The sequence below is a fragment of the Sinocyclocheilus anshuiensis genome, unplaced genomic scaffold, assembly GCF_001515605.1.
Source record: "Sinocyclocheilus anshuiensis isolate Anshui unplaced genomic scaffold, SAMN03320099.WGS_v1.1 scaffold1355, whole genome shotgun sequence".
NCBI lineage: Eukaryota > Metazoa > Chordata > Actinopteri > Cypriniformes > Cyprinidae > Sinocyclocheilus > Sinocyclocheilus anshuiensis.
This window is the reverse complement of record NW_015540070.1, coordinates 889951-904373: the sequence shown is the minus strand read 5'-3', so window position 1 is coordinate 904373 and position 14423 is coordinate 889951.

Genomic DNA, 14423 nt, shown 5'->3' with positions numbered 1-14423 from the left:
CACGCACACCAAAAAAAAAAAAAAAATTAGCAGTTTAAAAAAAACCCCTCTAAAATAGCATGGCTGTACTTGTTCAGAAATTCACTATGAATTATGATTATTTTTCTTACGCGGTCTGGAATTGTGTTACAGTGATTTTACAGTGGCACGCAGTGGTATATGGGGAAGAACATATGAATAATGTTTTTTTTTAATTAGATGAGTGACAGACAGACAGACAGAGAAGGGTGAAGTGCCCTCTGCTGTGAGTGTGTGAGTACTGAGACTAGCTGCTTACTTCAGCACAGCTCATCTCTCCACAATCCCGCTCTCTGTTCTACCTCACATTAGCACTGCTTTCATATTCAAACGACTGTTGTTTTAGTAACACCATCTATTCATCCTCCCTTTGGAGTTTATTTATTTTGATTGTTGGGGTCATACGAAATTGTGCTGAAAGTTGGACTTTGACTATGTGTGTGTGTGTGTTCACATGTGTGTGCACTTTAAAAGAGGTTGCTGTTTCATGGCCTGGCCTCCTGTGGTCCACCACTCCAGAGAGGGAAACGACTTGGCTTTTATCTCCCCCTTTTGAAGTGGCACAAGAACGGCCTGTTTCTGCCAACATCACATCCCATCCAAACACTTGCTGCTGACCATTAGCAGCACTAAAATGTGTTAATTATCACTGTATGGTGACGTGAAGTGCTAAACTCTGTTTGTAAACACAGTATGTGGGGAAAAAGCCGAATTTCCTACTTATGAGGTTTCGACTGTCCTCAAAATTGTGCATAATTGACCAATCTGCTACAGTAAATGATTCCCTTGTCAGTGTGTTCAGTTTCCTCAAAAGAATCTCAGACATTTTGAGTGCATCTCAAGGGTTTTCAGCAATGAGTAGCACTTCATTGAAGCTGTTATATCAAGAGAAATATTAGGTGAAGATATATTTTGTTGTTGATGATACTGAAGCAGATGGATGAGGTTGCTGTGGAATCTGAAGTGATTTAGACTGGATACTTTTTGAGTGTCGTAGTGCGAGATCCACACTGCAAGAAAGACCTTGAGTACCAGGCAAAAACATTATCCAGACTCCATCACCTCCTCCTGACCGTTAACAGGCTTTCAGTGAAGACTCTTCAGTTTGGACGACAGAGTGATGAGAGATGCTTTTAAGAGACACAGAGAAAGTGAGAAAGGAAGCTCTTTGGAAAAGTGCAGCTTTTACTGCTACAATGTGGAATGACTAAAATCTGTGAAGTGTTGAAGGTTATAGGAATGAAATCAGGGAGATGTTTTTGAAAAGACAGACATCACTAAGCATTTGTGGTGCTTTTGTGCACTTTATTACAGCTCTAAAAACTGCCTAGTCTTATTCAGCGTGTACAAAATTATTGATCATGGCAGTCATACTTCAAGAGTAGCACCTCGAAAAATCCAGACCTAAAGTCAGTGTTAATTTTTACAGTTTTTAGTCACAGTTGTTGTTGTTTTTTTGCTTTTGATGAAATCTGTTTAAATTTACTTTGCCTTTTAAATTTATTTACTTTACTATTTATTTAGTCAGTTTTACTATTTGCATCTAATTTTAGTCGAAATTGTGTAAATACAAAATTATCCAAATTATTTGTAAATACTGTATGGAAATTTTAATATGTATACTCGTATGTATATGATGTGTTTGGGTGAGTTAAAGGAATAGTTAAAGATTGAAGAAAGGAATATTTGAAGAAAAAATTACTTAAAATTTGCTCACCCTCAGGCCATCCAAGATATAGATGATTTTGAAACAAATTTGGAGAAATTTTGCATTACATTTCTTGCTCACAAATGAATCCTCTGCAGTGAATGGGTGCCGCCAAAAAAAAAAAATCACAATAATCCATCTTGGATGGCCAGAGAATAAGTACATTTTCAGTTTTTTTTTAATTATTTATTGTTGTTATTATTATTATTATTATTATTTTATTATTATTATTATTATTTTTTGGTGTACTATTAATTTTATTAACCCACTAGGAAAAGCACTTCAGTTTACCAATGTGCATTCACTGTTCAAACATTCTGTATGTTTAAATGATAAACTTTTGAACATGCAGTACCAGGCAAAAAAAAAAATCAGATTTTCTGTTTGGCTGAAAGTGCAAGTGAGACATCTGGAAAGGACCCTATCATCACCTCGGCCCAACTTCAAGTCCAACATTGTATCCTGCTCTACATGTCGAAAAATCACCCTCATACATCAAACCAAGCGGCTCAGATTACACGACCACAGTGACAAAACCCATTGCATTTGTTCCCTTTCACCCAGAATGAAAAGTATGGCCATGCATAAGCAGGGTTTAAAGGCCACAAGGGAAGAGAGAGCCATATTGTACCACTCATTTAATTTTCACCACTTGTGATCATGTTCTATATGGTAGACATAGTCTGTAAATTTTGTCACTTTTCCAGCAAACTTTCCTTAACATACTCCATGCCGCCAGTGAATTGTCTTTCATGTCAGGCCGTCTCTGCTGTGCCCTGTTGCTTGTTAGTTCTCCTCATCTGTGCTCTTTGAAGTGCATCCAGACACAGAATGGCAGAGGTACAGGGTCTTTCCAGGCCTCCCAGTATCAAAGCACACTAATATTACACACTGGTTATTAATGTCAGATTATTTTCCCACCTCAAGGCACCCATAGGACCAGAACGAGAAGGAGGGGCTCAAATATTATGCAAACACGCTTATGAGCTGCCTGAACATTTACAAATATTTTTTCAATTTGTGAGGCAAGGACAAACACTTAATGAACTGGAACTATTTTTCCATTCAATTTTAAAGTCTTCATGGTTTTCATGTGAATATAAGAAGATTTTTCTGGGAAAACGTAAGAAGAGGTGGCTGAAGGCCTGAACGCTGATGCTGCTTCAGATGTATTAATGATGATCTCACACACCTGTTACTCTTTCAGCAAACAGCAAACTGAGTGCTTCTCCAATCTGTGCAGGCCATGCCACTAATGTTTACTAGATTCACAGCTATTGATCAATTTGTTTCCCTGATTTACACAGAATGATTCGATTTCTGCTGAATTGTGTCAAGCAGACAGCCTAAGGTAGATGTATTTAAGCTCCAGTTTAGAACAATCATATTAATATAAATGTAAATAAAACATTTTTAAATATTTACTGTAGGTTATTATTCATATAATATTTAATTATATTCACATGTACAGTATATATTTGATTCTGAAAAGTATTTTTACACATTGACATTCATATTGGGGAAAGCAGGTAAGCCTACTTTACAGTAAAAAAATTGGTGTAGGATTTATTTTGAAACAATTTTCACTCAGACTTTGCTAGTTAATATAACAAATACGAATCTGCAAATGACACACTGAATTAAACCTGAAAGTTTTGAAGTATTACTGTGAATTAGTAATAATTAGTGAATTATTACTTTAGTTATTTCTTGTAAAACATAATCCAAATTTCTGTTTACATACTTTAAAAAAATATAGAGTATAATCATGATTTTATCACATTATTGTCAGGGATAGTCCAGCTTCGTCAGGCCCAATCACCCCACACACCCGTTCACAATCACCCGGATTACTAATCAGCCGCACCTGTCACCACCTCATCAACACTAGCTCAAATACTCAGTCACTGCAGTTGCACTTTGTCTGGTCTTGAGTTCACTACGCTACTCCTTACCTGACTCACTCACCTGGACTCCTACCTGTCACCCACCTGTCTTCGTCGAAGTCATCATCCGTCAGATCTGAGAAAGACACAAGAAGCAGTCACTACGTGAGCTATATCCCTTCAGTTTCTGGAACTCTTTTCATTTAACCCGTTTGCTCTGCATCTCTCCCCTCAGCACCTCTGTTTCAATAAAGAACACTTCTTACCCGTATATCTCCGTTTTGGTCTCCTTCTGTACTGTGACAGAAGACCAGACCACCCAAGCTCAACATGGAGCCTCAACCACAGAACCCAACTTCACTGGAAGATTTGATTCAAGCCATCCGAGCCCCCGTTGTGTCTGCCTCCCACAGTCCCATGGCCCGGCCCGCTATCTTCTCCGGTGAGGCGGAGGATTGTGGTGGCTTCCTGTTACAATGCTCCCTATACTTTGAGATGCAGTCTCAAGCCTTTCCTAACGACCACACCAAAGTTGCATTCATGATTTCTCATCTCGCAGGCCACGCTCTTCGCTGGGCCCAGTCTATGTGAGAAGTTAACAGCCAGGCCATTCGCACTCTATCGACATTTACATCCCAATTCAAGGAGGTGTTCGGTCACGCAGCCGCGGAAATCTCCTTTCATGATCAGCTCTTCCGCATCAGTCAAGGCACGGCTTCAGTGAGGGAGTATGCCGTCAAATTCCGCACTCTGGTGGTGACTAGTGGATGGAATGAAGTGGCCTTACTTACTAGGAAGTTAACAGCCAGGCCATTCGCACTCTATCGACATTTACATCCCATTTCAAGGAGGTGTTCGGTCACGCAGCCGCGGAAATCTCCGTTCATGATCAGCTCTTCCGCATCAGTCAAGGCACGGCTTCAGTGAGCGAGTATGCCGTCAAATTCCGCACTCTGGCGGTGACTAGTGGATGGAATGAGGTGGCCTTACCGCGTTTCGTCAAGGGCTTAACGCCGACATTCGTCTACAAATGGTGATTTTTGACGATACAGTGGGCTTGGAAAACTTAATTCAGAAGGCTATCAAAATCTCCCAACATCTCCATGCCTGTAAAAATGCCATGCCACTCTCCTAACCGCCCACATCCGCCTCACCGCCTCCAGCACCCGAACCCATGCAAGTGGATTCGTACCATCTCACCCATGCGGAGCGAACACGGAGGATTACCTCCGGACTATGTCTATATTGTGGGGAGCATGGACATTTGATTCGCTCATGTCCTATCCGACCAGCATGACCCACGGTGAGTACTATCCAGCTCAGTCCTCAAATTGCTACATTGACTCGAATGAATGTATTGTTAATGTCATCTCACCAATCCCTTTCAGCGCAAGCCCTTGCAGACTCTGGTTCTTCAGGTAACTTCATATCCCGCAACACACTCCAAAGACTTCAACTAAAACCGCTGAAGAATGCTCATGTTCTGAATATCCTCACCATCCAAGGAAAGCCGTTGGGTCGTGGTAAAATCCAATTATGCTCCCCCACCATCACACTCCGCATTGGGTGCCTTCATGAGGAACTCATCTCTTTTCTGGTGCTGGAGGATTCCACCGTGGAGATCATCCTGGGACGCCCCTGGTTATCCCAACACTCTCCCATAGTTAACTGGACCACCAACGAAGTTCTACAATGGAGTGAGTACTGTCTGCGGAACTGTATACCCAAAATTCATCCTCTGTCACCCGGTCTCCTCCCTGTCTGTGCTACCTCCATAGAGAGCCCCGAACCCACCGAACCTCACAGCATTCCCTCGGAATACCGGGCGTTTCAGGATGTGTTCAGCAAGCGGGCCGCTACTAAATTACCACCTCATCGGCCATGGGACTGTGCCATAGATTTGCTGCCTGGAGCTCAACTCCCAAAGGGTAGAGTGTATCCATTGTCCATCCCGGAGCAAGAAGCTATGGAGGACTACATTAAGGAGGCTCTCCAGCAAGGCTTCATCTGTCCCTCCACATCACCAGCAGCATCCAGTTTCTTTTTCGTGGGCAAAAAGGACGGAGGCTTGCGGCCTTGTATTGATTACAGAACTCTCAACTCTCAAACTGTCAAATACCCATATCCCCTTCCACTAGTGCCTGCTGCCCTGGAGGAACTTCGTGGAGCTTGTATCTTCTCCAAGCTGGATCTGCGAAGCGCCTATAACCTCGTTCGTATCCGCCATGGTGACGAGTGGAAGACCGCTTTCATAACGCCCACCGGACACTATGAATATCTTGTTATGCCGTATGGACTATCCAACTCACCTTCTGTATTCCAAGGATTTATGAACGAGGTGTTCCGGGAGTTCCTTCATCGCTCTGTGATCGTTTACATCGACGACATTCTCATCTACTCCCGGAACTTGGCAGAACATCGCCATCACGTGGAGCAGGTCCTGCAACAGCTGAGAAAATTCCACCTCTATCTCAAGCTGGAGAAGTGCGAGTTCCACTTTACCACTATCAAGTTCCTCGGATATGTGATCAGTCCCCAGGGTATCCAGATGGATGACAAGAAGGTTCAAGCCATTCATAACTGGCCAAAACCGTTAAAGAACTCCAACGCTTTCTGGGATTCTCAAATTTCTACCATCGTTTCATACACCACTTCAGTCATAACACCGCCGCTCTAACTTCAATGCTCCGAAACAAGCCCAAGTCTCTGTCCTGGACTCCCAAAGCCCTCGAGAGTTTTGAAAGACTGAAGGAGACCTTCTGTACCACTCCTACCCTCGCCCTTCCCGATCCTCAGAAACCATTCGTCGTAGAAGTTGATGCGTCCACAGTAGGGGTAGGAGCGGTTCTCTCACAACATTCTGGAGAGCCTCCTGTCCTCTATCCCTGTGCATACTTCTCCCGCAAGCTTTCCCCAGCGGAGCAAAATTATGATATCGGGAACCGCGAGCTACTCGCCATCAAACTTGCTCTGGAGGAGTGGAGACATTGGCTGGAGGGAGCTATTCATCCATTCCAAGTCATCACTGATCACCGGAACTTGGAGTATCTTCATGAGGCCAAGCGCTTAAACCCGCGTCAGGCACGGTGGGCGCTGTTCTTCACCCATTTTCAGTTCTCTGTTACTTACCGTCCAGGAACCAAGAACACCAGAGCGGACGCTCTGTCGCGTCTCCATCAGCCCACTGAACGATTACTACCCTCTGAGACCATTCTCCCTCCAGCCATCGTTGTGGGTCCCATCCAGTGGACGCTTGACAAAGAGATCCGTCGAGCCACCCAATCAGAACCTGCTGCGCCGGGAGGTCCAGAAGGGAAAGTCTATGTTCCATCCATTCTCCGCAATACCCTTCTGGACTCGCTGCATTCCTCTCCGGGCTCTGGACATCCAGGCAGCCAGCAAACCCTCTCGCTCCTCGAATCCCGCTATTGGTGGCCCGCTATGGCGCGAGAAGTCCGGCGCTTTGTCCAAGGATGCTCAGTCTGTGCCATCACCAAACCTCCCCGTCACCTGCCACAAGGCAAGCTGGTACCACTTCCCATACCTCACCGGCCCTGGTCCCACATCGGAGTTGACTTTGTCACAGATCTCCCCAAGTCCGAATCTTACACATGCATACTCGTAGTTGTCGACCGATTCTCTAAGGGATGCAAACTTCTCCCCCTCAGAAAACTACCTACTGCCATGGAAACAGCAACGCAGTTATTCAATTAAGTCTTTCTCAATTTCGGCATCCCTGAGGACATCGTCTCCGATCGTGGGCCCCAATTCATCTCCCGGGTCTGGCGGGGGACATTCGTCTCCGACTGCCTTGCCGCAAGCTGAGTCCCCGCTACATTGGACCATTCACCATCAGGAGGCAGATCAACAACGTCACCTACAGGCTTGAACTCCCTTCACACTACCGTATAGCACCTACCTTCCATGTCTCTCTACTCAAACCCTGTGTTAACCCTCTGTCTGCTTCTCCCACAGGGTCTGACGAATCCCACTTACCTCCTCCTCCCGAGATCACTGAAAAAGAAACCATCTACCGAGTCAACTCTCTTCTGGACTCCCGGGGTCGAGGCGGCCGCCTGGAATATCTCGTGGACTGGGAGGGATTCGGCCCCGAGGAGAGATCATGGGTGCGTAAAGACGATGTTCTACATCCCTTACTCCTCAGAGACTTCTATGACCTTCACCCAGATCGTCCTGCTCCCAGGGGCCGTGGCCGTCCTCGACGTCGGCAGCGGGCGTCGGGAGCCGCCTGTGGGGGAGGGGGTACTGTCAGGGATAGTCTAGCTTCGTCAGGCCCAATCACCCCACACACCCGTTCACAATAGCCGGATTACTAATCAGCCGCACCTGTCACCACCTCATCAACACTAGCTCAAATACTCAGTCACTGCAGTTGCACTTTGTCTGGTCTTGAGTTCACTACGCTACTCCTTACCTGACTCACTCACCTGGACTCCTACCTGTCACCCACCTGTCTTCGTCGAAGTCATCATCCGTCAGATCTGAGAAAGTCACAAGAAGCAGTCACTACATGAGCTATATCCCTTCAGTTTCTGGAACTCTTTTCATTTAACCCGTTTACTCTGCATCTCTCCCCTCAGCACCTCTGTTTCAATAAAGAACACTTCTTACCCAATTATGGGATATAATGTTACAATTTCTCACAATTGCAAGAATTAAAGTCACATTTGTGAGAAATTGGCAATTGCGAGATCACATTATGATTTATATTAATAGATTTCTCGCAGCTGTGAGAAAGTCTTATTTTTGAGAATGTGGCAATCGTGAGATATGAAGTTATATTGTGAATTATAATGTTACAATTCCTTGCATTTACAAGAATTAAAGTCGCATTTTTAAGAAAGTGGCAACTGCAAGATATTGTGAGATATTAAGTCCCAACGGAGAGACCTAACAGTACATATTTTATATTGTAAAAGTACTTTTTCACATTAACATTTAGACACTATTGGGAGAAGCAGGTACTCGACACTGAGAATTTAAAAAATATATATAAAATAATTGTTTACAATGTGCATTTATAATTCTGATATTTATAGTAAATGACTTGCAGTTTGGATGGAAACAATCCTGAGTTGGGATCAGTTAATTGGTGACCTCTGGACTATAGGGTCCCAGCTCACTGCGCCACTCACTAAAACACAATGTTCAACCTGTCTGAAATAAAGAACCTGTTATTCAGCAGAGTGAAATTTATTGAATCTGAAATTACAACTTGACCGCAGACTTTAGCGACCCAAGTATCACACTCCCCCAGTGACTGAACAAGCACACCTCCCTCCTGATCCCAGTGTGAGATGAGCGAGAAAGCAACAGGTCACCCGCTTGCACAGTATTTTTCTGTTTGCTTTAGAAAATGTCAGGAATCTTTTTCCCCTTTGTTTTGCCTATGAATCATCTATTACCTTTTCAGCTTGCGCAATTTACCGAGGTTGGGAGGTCTTTGCTGGGGTAGTGATACTTGCCCCGGGAGAGGAGAAAGAGTGTGAATGAAAGATGAGATGTGCTTCTGCTGTGTTTCCTTATGTGGTACTGTATTTTTAAGCCTTTTTAAACTGTAGCAGATTTCATCCAGCAAAACAACTTCATGGCTCTTTTTCAACTGGCATGTTAGCCATATTGAAATATAAGGTCAGTGTGCCCAACATATGGAAACTATGGTACAGCTTCAGTGCAAATGGAACAAACAGTGCAGACTGAAATATGATTACATGGGGAGTTTTCTTATATTAAAGGAACAATTCTCTCACAATTTACCCTATTTACTGCCTTCATGTCTCTGAATGTCTGTTTCACATTGTACAGTATAAAATTACCATTTCTAAGCATTGTGAGAACTGATGTTGCATTTGTGAGAAACTGAAAATTGCCAAATATTAAGTCACATTGTGAGATATTATGTTACAAGTTCTCACTATATTTCGAGAAAGCAGCAATTGCGAGATGTAAAGTCACATACGTTATGCTTTAAATTGACAGTTTCTCACAGTTGCAAAAATGATTCGCATTTTTGAGAAAATGGCAATTGTGCGATATAAAGTCACATTGTGAGATATAATGTTGCAGTTTCTCACAATTACAAGAATTAAAGTTGTATTTGTAAATAAGTGGCAGATGCAAGATACTCTGAGATATAAAGTCGCAACTGACCCTTCTCCATTAGTTTGATTGACAGGTGATCTGACCAATCATAACGCTGAATCTGCCATTTTGTCCAACAAACCAACCAGACGGGGATGCCCTTTCCCAAAAGCATCGTAAACCTAAGTTGATCGTAGCTCCATTGATGACAATGGTTCTGCGATCAACTTAGGCTTACGATGCTTTTGGGAAATGCGGCCCAGAAGAGTAGATTAACGTCGGTGTACTTGAACTTGAAAAATGGTGTGTATTGACGTCTTTCCGCGGTTGAAACAAGATATCTTCTGATGTTCATTCATGTTTATATCTAGTAAAGAGGAAGAGACGATCGGTTCACATGCTGCTAGAACTGAGGCGCTACAGTGATCTGTCACAACACATTAAAGAGCCACAAAATGGTATTTATTGCATTTCTTAAAAAAAGACAACATTTGAAAGCTGACAAAACTTTGTTTCATACCAAAAGTAACCTGCTCTGTCTTGTCTGTCGGCGCGTTGACCGTGTCCTTTGCACCGCTTTGTATTTTTCACTGCTTGAGAACATGATGTTTGGTGTGAGAGCACCATGGCTTGTCGGACAAGCCAAAAACAAAGTCACAATTGCAAGATATTAATTCACATGTGAGAAATTTTGTCTTTTGCTTGGATGACACAAAAATATTGTATGGCTTCCGAAGACTGGGAATATAATGCACACGTCGTATGGATCACTATTATAATATTTTTATGATGCTTTTTTTCTCATTATTTTGTCCTTTTTATGGCAGGCCAATGTCACTATGTTGTTACTTTCTCAAAAATGTCTCATTTTATATTACACAGAAAGGAACAACATACAGGTTTGGAACAACATGAGGGTGTGTAAATGAAGACTGAATTTTCATTTTTGGGGTGAACTGTTTCTTCAGTCAAAGTGAAGGCAGAGGTAGAGCTGATGGCGATAGCACTGTAAACTTGGCTGAAGGTACCGATAAATGTATCTGGTGCATGTGCATTTGTTTGAGTGTGTATGATGGAGAGGGAGGAGGATAAGATCTGAATGATAAAGGTTAGAGTAAGAGAGAGAACGAGAGAAGGATCTTGTAATGAAGAGCAGATGTGCTGAATTCTCATATTGTTCCCAAAAGAAAGCAGCTGGCCACTCTTGGCTCATCCTTCTAAATAAACATTCCGGGATGGCCATGAGCGAACAAGGACCTGTTACTCATTAAGAGCTCCTCTCTCCCGCAACCATCTTTGAAGTGTTGCTGTAATGCTTCAAAAAAGTGACGCACAGAGAACGTGAAAACCAACTTTAAGAGGTTTATCTCACCTCAATGCCGGGTGCCTGCGTTTTGTGGATTAGTACTAAGAGATGAAGGCCAAATGTCGTCAGAACATTCCAGATGTTTGATGAAACTGTACCAGAACATATAACAACAAAGATGTGTATGTACTGGCTTGAATTCAAAAGCACCATAGATAGCTCTCAGAGCAATGACACATCCAGCTGAAGATCCCTTTATTATGCTGTCCTTAGATCAGATTGTTGGGTTAAACTCACACATGGTATCCTCAGATAAACTCTTGCTGCACACAATGTGTTCATTTGATTGGCAGCTGGTGGTGGGGAAAACACAGATGACATAGGCCTATGTTCAATCCAATAGTCATTATTATACTCAGCTTGTCATACTTAAGGTAGCTACACAAAGATGACAGCTAGGTGACATTCATAGATCAGTACAGACCTCAATCCATCTTAACGTCATTGGCTTTAGCCTGTAAGTTCATTATTATGCAACATTTTAGGCTCTAATAGGCTAACTTTCAAATATTTAAGATGGTTATTCAAAAGTCACATTGCTGTCAACTCATTGTTTACATTGTACCAACTAGCTTTAGCTTTAGCTTCACTGATATCTTTTCTGTCCTTTCTTCTCATAAAGGTCTTAGAAATGTAATGTACATTCTGTTAATAAACATAGTGACCATCAATGCTCCCTGGTTTTTGCGGTGCATTGCGGGATTTTTTTAGGGAGCGAACATTCCAGTGCACTGGATGGATTTCAGCATAGCACACAGCCCATTTGATACCATCCAGTTTCCAAGGCTTACTTTAGATAAACAAAGCCATCTGTCATGGGATGGTAGAGATTTGAGGAGCATTAAATCATTTTGGAAGTAATGTAGCTAAACATTTAGAATCCTCTGGGCTAAACAAACAGAGAACATAAAATTACATTTAGCCAATTTATTCCAATAATTTTTGTTGGTACTCTTTCAATATTTACTGTAATATTTTTTTGTAATGTTACTTCCTTTTGTTTGTTTCTTTGTTGGATTGTACTTCATGGAAAGCCAGAGATCTAACTGAATTTGAGACTTAAGACTGGATTACTTTTGCATGGATGTTTAACCTGATTTGTAGTCTGGATGAGTTGGCAAAATCAGCCAGTCTGCAGATTTTGGGCAGTCGGGGTTGATAAATTTCACAGAAAATCACGCAGTGTATGACTAGCTATGTCTTCGAAGGCTGCACCCTCTGGAGGTTGAAGCTGCCTCATTTCAGAAAAGTAACCATAGTAAGAAAGGAATTACAGTAATTTACACCTCACAAGTAATACAGTTAATTTTACAATGGTTACTTTTCTGAAACGAGATGTATGCTTACAGCAAATGCGACCTCCAGAGGGTGCAGGCTTTCAAATGAGACACAACCGATGATTCTATACAGTTGGCGGGTATCAACTGTTTGATATTTTGAGTCAATTTTACAACACATATTGTTTTCATTTCAAATGTGTCTCCTGGAAACGAGGTGCACTTTTTTGCGCAAGTTTGTTGTGTTCTTGAAAGTCTAGTAGTGTTCGATCCTCAGTCATTTAATGATGCCGTTTTTCTATGTAAGCAAGTTGACAAGTGTATGATCCCCTAGTCTTTTAAAATCTGTTCAGCTTTGCCTTTTCTTGTTGGTACACTTTCATATTTACAGTAAGATCTCTGAATAGCATGTTGCTTCCATTTGTTTGTTTCTTTGTTGCATAGCTCTTAATGGAAGCCAGAGATCTAACTGATTTTGAGACTTAAGACCATACTTCTACATGAGAATTCACTAAATTGCTTTGAAAGTTTTGCACTTTTTTCTTTCTGTTCTGTTCTGTTTGGTTTTGTTTTCAGAAAAGGCTTCGTCATATTCTCTCAACACTTACAAAACAGTTGATAGCTGTAGTTACTGTCATTAATATTGGTGAAAATGTAAATTGTAAATTAAATCACCTCCACTATCAATGGCTGCAATTTGTGAATTCCTCATTAAATATGCATCATGCTAGCTTATATGTCAGTGACCTTGGACTTACACTGCCACCTAGTAGTATGGATGTAACGTAAAAAAAAATAGGTTTATAGGTTACCAATGCCAGTGTAAGAATGTGGTTATGCAATTTATATTATACACAAAGGTTTAGATAACACAATGGTTACAGAGATAAAGTGATGAGTATGCAGCTGGTTATGAGATTTCAACATAGCAACCCACTTCATGTGAAATAAATCCTTTATTATCCTACTGATAGTCTCATGTTTCTTCATCTCAACTATTATAATGAGGAGAAAATTACCTTTAAGTGTTTTACAATTTTATGTGAATGCAGTGTGAAAGCCTCAATCTTCAAATCACCAAAGCAATAAGCAATGATTTCTTGTCTTCTATTCTCGCTCTTGTAGTATCTGATATCTCAGTTCAGCAGAGGTTCTGGCCAGTAGAAACCACATTATTGTATTGTAATGAGCAGTGTGTTCACTGCCCACCCCATATCTGTCCTCCAAGTCGTGGTTTATTGCTCTAGCAGTGCTGCACGCAGAGAGAGGTGTCCAAATGATATAGGAACATGTGTTAGAAGTGTGGAATATAGGTAATATAACAACAGAGATTTATCCCAGTTGTCAACCACCTCCTCTCTCACCTTTTTCTATTCACTCACAGTTCATCCGTAGGTGGATTTGGTTTCCCGAGGGGGTCTCGTGGTTCACCCCCAGCTGCGAACGCTTCCTCCAAATGCTGAGCTGTGCACTTTTCCCCTCCATCGCAAAGAGATTTCCTATTGTTCTACAACTTTCACGATTTGTCCAGAAAACAGAGGAATTCATTATACAAGCCTATAAAAAGTGTGAGCCTCTTTTGAACCAGCGGGAAACTCTTGATTCCCTTGTTGGTTCGTAATGATCACATGTTGGAATGTTTTACGAGGGGCTTTTGTTTTGTAGTTTTGGTTTTCTGGCTTTGAAAAAAACAACAATGAAACACTTCCATAAAACAGTGTTTGTCTTTGAATGAGAGCAGTGATGCATTGGTGGTCACTGCCTCTGTTTTGCATTTGATGTCTTAATGTGGTTTGATGGTTTCACCACCCAGTGATACTCTTTGTGACCGATACTGACTCTTCTTGGTGATAATGGCCTCCGTTGGGTCAGTTTTACTACAGATGAATGCATGAATCAGCTCGTGGTGGTTTATTGCAAGGATAATACACATTCCTGACACTGAATTGTATTGGTTTACCAGGGTAGTATTTAAAGGGGTCATGTCATGAAAATGTACATGTAAATGTCTCTCTCTCTCTTTCTCACGCTCTCTCTTTCTCTCTCTCTCTCTCTCTCTCTCTCGC